This window comes from Cryptomeria japonica, chromosome 5, assembly GCF_030272615.1.
Source record: "Cryptomeria japonica chromosome 5, Sugi_1.0, whole genome shotgun sequence".
Taxonomy (NCBI): Eukaryota; Viridiplantae; Streptophyta; class Pinopsida; order Cupressales; family Cupressaceae; genus Cryptomeria; species Cryptomeria japonica.
The window spans coordinates 716,208,424-716,214,423 of record NC_081409.1 but is presented as its reverse complement, the minus strand read 5'-3'; positions in this window follow the sequence as shown (position 1 = coordinate 716,214,423).

The window sequence follows — 6,000 nt, the reverse complement described above, 5'->3', positions numbered from 1 at the left end:
CTTTAATATTTTCCTAGACTATTGTCAATGACTTTCAGGCACTCAATTTCCTAAAATTGTAAGGGAAGATAAGGAAGATGCTCCAAGCCCCCCTATCCAAGATCAGGGCACTCTCAACATCCTGGTCCTTTGGGGTTTGCATCAGATTTTGGGGAAATAAAAGATGGGGTCTCAAGAAGTCTCTATTTAGTTTTTGAGTAGAAGCAAGAAGACAAATGCACTTTGGGTACCCTCGTCTAGTGAGCTCGGATCTAGATTGTAGTCATAGGTGCATCGCTATGTTTTTTTTTTCAATTATGTACCTTCTATTGAGTTTTTCTTTGAATATTAGTTTGCAACAATCTTTCAAGTTTTCATTTATATTGTACTTAAATCCTAGTTTGATATCATCACAAGAAACTAAAGCTTCCAAAAATACAAAGAAATAGAAGCCCTAAGGTATTATTTGACTCTCTTTAACAAAGTTAGTCAAATTCAATCTCATCTTTGTGGCTTTGTATTCAAATGTTTGTGTGAAATTGGATCTTGCCCCTAATCCAACCTTTGTCCATTTTTACAGTAAACAATAGGAGAACGAATGCTTGTAGCTCAAGATGTTCAAATGAGGGGGAGGGAGTTGTATTTATATGTAGCTTATGTATGTTTTGGGTTTAAATTTTGAATAAGACCGACATCAAGGAGCATTTTCTCACTCTACATTTTTCTTACTATTAGAGGTTCAAATTTAGGCCTAAAAAGGCTATGGTAGAGTGCTAGCAACCATATTCCTAGCTCTTTGAGCCAAAATCAAGGTTAGCGTGCTCATGATTATGTTGATCTTCTAGAATTGGTCATGAATTAAGAATAATCAAATATAAATTAGGGGCATGAGGAACAACCACCAAAGTGAGCCCAAAGCAGGTGTGAAATTATAGAGGGATACAATTTAAAACACTACATATCCTTCTTTACACCTCTTACGATGCCACTTGACATCATCTTGTGGATTCAGTGGACCAAACTCATCTCCACCATTAATCCTCTTCTTTGCATCCTAGTCGTTCATTCACTCTCTGCTCATTCTTACTAGCCAACACTTAGCCATTTTTCTCATTATCTTGCATCCAAATTAATTGAGTGTCATTACCCTAATGAAATTTTGTGAGCACATATTGAAATTGAACATGTAGGACAAAAAATAATTTTAATTTATTTTAAAGAACTTTTCATTGTACACACTGAGCATATCATATCCATTTAGTTTTATGTTATTCCTCTAAGCCCTAACTTCTTTCGCTTATTCCTTTTATAATATGTTAAATTAGAAGTGGATTAGAAGTGAAATAATAATAATTCCACTTGAAAACTTAAAATATCTATCAATTATTTTATCAAACATAATATATTGGGTGTAAATATTGTCTAGTTTGACATTTACCACCAAAGGCCCCTCAATAAACAAATCGCAGAGGATACTTAATTACTCCACATTTCCATTCCACCTAGCATGAAAGGAAAATTTAGGTGGATTGATTACTAAGACTTGTCAACTTCTCAAGAAAAGTAGAGTGCTCTCCATTATACTTAGTTTGTTGTGTTAGAAAATCCATCACACTTCAAACACTATATTTTTTGTGTCAAAAAATCCATCAACACTTTAAACACTATATTTTTTGTAGACTCTATTTTCTAGGACTACTTTTACAGTCATGTAGGCTTCTTGGATTGAATTCATGCTTACATTCAAACTAATCTAAGAAAAATTCTTAGAATTTTCCATACAACATGACAAAAATATCGAAACATGTAGCATTGTGTATGATGATTATTGTATACTAAATCAATGAGTTTGGCACTTAATTTCCATTTGACACCATTGTGACAAAAGACCTTTTATCAAACACAAAACTAGTGCTAAAAATACCACCACAAATACAATACATTAGGTCACAATGATCGTTGGCTTGTTAAGGCTTATTGAAGCTCAAGGAAATGTAAGCAATTAAGTGGGATTATTTCTTACACAAGATTAGATAAGTACACGATATACAAAACACTTTCTAGAGCACACAACAATAAACACCTTGACCATAAAAAGTTACACTTGTGTTTGCATCTTTTTGAGATGCAATGGGTAATGCCGATAGTAATAATTTATTTTACTCATAGTAATTTCTATTATTTTAAATATTACTTTCAATCTCAGGTTAAGATGTACAAATTTTAAACTATATCACTATTATTTTCAATGTCACGATAAGATGTACAAATTGAAAACTATAACTATATCAAAATTGTGATTTGTACATGCAAAAGAAAACACAATTAGAGAAACATTTAGCACTTGTGGAATCTTAATTATAAGAAAATGCTTTTAAATGGACCTTCAGATTTAAGGTACAACCACAAATACTCTTTACAAAAAAGATACAACCATATATATATTCCTTACCATATAATTGGCCAAATCTCCATTTCTGTCTGTTTGTATGTACTGATAGATATTTAATCATTTATCACTCATCTAACTCCTACAAAGCCAAGAAATATGCTATGCACAACAAGACTAATCTATTCTCTTCATGATTTAATTTGCTCCATCATTTATAGCTCTTTTACATATTACTTGAACTATTACATTACCCAGTCATTTATAGCTCTCAAAATCTCTTCTTAACATTTACAACATAGCTATTTTTACCTTTTCCATCCTTTGATAAGTTGTTTGAATAATATCTCATGCTTTCTTGGACTTTGTTGCCACTTGAATCCTTAGAAACATGCCTTCATTCACTCCTTGAAAGATGAAGAAGAGGGGTTTTGAATCTTTCTTTTTATTTTCTATCAATATGTCTTTCTCTACTTGAGTTAATGCATTATATGTTGCTACATTTGCTAGTTCTTGGTAGCCATTCTCTTTCAAAACTCCACACACACACACACACACACACACACACACACACACACATATATATACATATATGTATATATGTGTGTGTGTGTGTGTGTATACACACACACACACACACACACACATATATATACATATATGTATATATATGTGTGTGTGTGTGTATACACACACACACACACACACACACACACACACACACATATATACATATATGTATATATATGTGTGTGTGTGTGTGTGTGGATACACACACACACACACACATATATATATATATATGTGTGTGTGTGTGTGTGTGTGTGATACACACACACACATATATATATATTTGTGTGTGTGTGTATCCACACACACACACACACACACACATATATATATACATATATGTATATATGTGTGTGTGTGTGTGTGTGTGTGTGTGTGTGTGTACATATGTATACACACACATATGTGTGTGTGTACATATGTATACACACACATATGTGTGTGTGTACATACATACATATATGTATACATTACATATATGTACATGTATATAGATGTATATGTACATATATATATACATTCATACATAGATTTACTGCTAATTTCAATTCCTATGTTCTCTAACTGTTAATGGTTCTTGTTGTGACAAATGCCCATTTTCTGCTTTTCCTAGGACACTAGCATACTCCAAATTTGCCTCTATTCTCTCCCTGTTTGTTTTTGGCTATTAATATTTTCCAATAGAAATCTTCTAGACTCTTCTACATTTTTCTACATACACATCTATTTTTTATTCAAAAAAACTACTTTCCTATTCCATTTGTATGCCTAACAAGACTAGGGACAACAGTAAAAGATAAGACATTAAGTGCATATAAATATGATATATGATGAATCTACAAAAAATGGATTATAAATAATTTCTATTTATTAAATTTGTACAAGTATAAAGAATGTGGGGGCAAGATGGAAGTGACAGATACGGGAGATTCATAAATATTGGTAGTTGGGATTACTTCAACATGAAATGGGGAAAGGAATTTTTTTCAATTTTAATAAAAGGAAAAAAATATCACAAAAATAGTAGTGCAATGTAAAAAAAAAAAAAAAACACAATTAAAGGAAAACATGGTGGTGTCTACTTGTATAGTTGGGATAGTGTTTGATAGCATGGAGTCCACTACAAATCAACTGAAACATTATTATTTGACATAAAAAATTTCATGTTTGTCTTTTTAAACTGAAGTTATTATATGTAAAAAAAGAGTACATATTAAATCAACTACATGTCTAATCAATGATATGGTGATAACTTTCTAGTTTCCCAAATATAGATGAATTTAAATAGATATTTTTATTTTCATTATACAACCACTTGTACGGAAATACTCATTTGACATGTTCAAAGCTAGTTAGCATTTCATTCATCATAGATGGGATGGATGACCAACTTTCAAACACATTTTACCATATGACAAATAAAATTGTTTAGCTTCTCTTCCCTTGTTAACCAACTTCTAGTTCCACCATGTTCACCTACACCTCTCTTTATGGAAATTTGGCTTGCAAAAATTGTAAAACAACACTTAACCCCACCATGTTTATCAATTTAACAGAATTGTAAAGCAATCGACTAGGTGATAACATGAAATGTATTATACATAAAAACTTATCAATATGTGTTAGCTATCTATTTATGGCAAATTAAATTAAAAAAATATAATTTCAAGCTTCTCAATAGACCTCTCACATCAAATTGATAATCTTTAAACTCAAAATCACACATAGCATTCAACTTACATTCCCTATTACTTCTACCATAAATTTTATCTAAACCTATACAAATTCCTTCAAGAAATTCACATTTACCCACTTATAGACAACTGCTTATTTATACACTAAAACTACATTGTGTGTTGTAATTCCCATTTCCAATTTCACATTTGCCTTTTGACAATTACAAAAATTGTTGGAGACTTATTTCAAGCACTTGTTTGAAAATTCTTTTAACCCCTATTGCAGCTTCCAATGTATGTATTCTTGAAAGCTTATATGTATATGCATATGTACACACACACACACATGTATATATGTATGTATGCATGCATGCATGTATGTATGTATGCATGCATGTATGTATGTATGTATTTGTGTGTGTGTATATATATATATATATATATGCTTATATGTATGTATATGTGTGTGTATTTGTTTGTGTGTGTGTGTGTGTGTGCGTGTGCGTGTGCGCATGCATGTGTATTATGTATATATATATATAGAGAGAGAGAGAGAGAATCGGCTAAAAGATAAGTCCATGAAACACTTCAATAGTCATGTAAATTGTAACATGAAATGCATTATTTATATAGATATTGGAGTTATATTTTGTAATGTATTTACACAGAGTCATTCGAAAGATAGGTGCATGAAACACTTAAATAGTCATGTATATTGTAACCTAAAATGCATTATATATCTATATGTGTATGTGTATTTACATAGTGAAAAATTTGTTGGCATAAATATAATGAAAAATATATATGAATATATGTATATATGTATATATATGTATGTATATGTATGTATATATGTATGTATGTATGTATGTATGTATGTATGTATGTACATACATTCATACATACATATATCTACACACCCACACACACACGAACATATATATATCTTTGTTACAAATTAGAAATGGTTGACATAATTAAGGCATAATAGGGTAGAAAAATGTATGGAGTGATAACATTAAAATGTGTTTTTGAAGTTGGTTGCATTATTGCTAAAAATCGATATCCAATGGAGCTTTTAATTGAAGGGGAGTAACCATAAAGTTTATATACTAGCATTGGAGGAGGGTCTTAGAAAATAGTGCTTAACAAAGGATAGTAACTTTTAGTTGCTAGATAATTATTAGTTGTTCTAGGTGGTTATAGGTAGTTAGTTAGTTGGAAGGTTTTATAAAGCCATTTTAGTGTATTGGTTTATTCACTATTGATGAATGAAGAATTTTTATATTTGAGCGTTTGTCACAAATTCCAAATTTTTTTATTAATGAAAAATGCACAAGCTACATTCCTTACCTCCACCATGTCTTTAGTGTCACTGATCTTGCG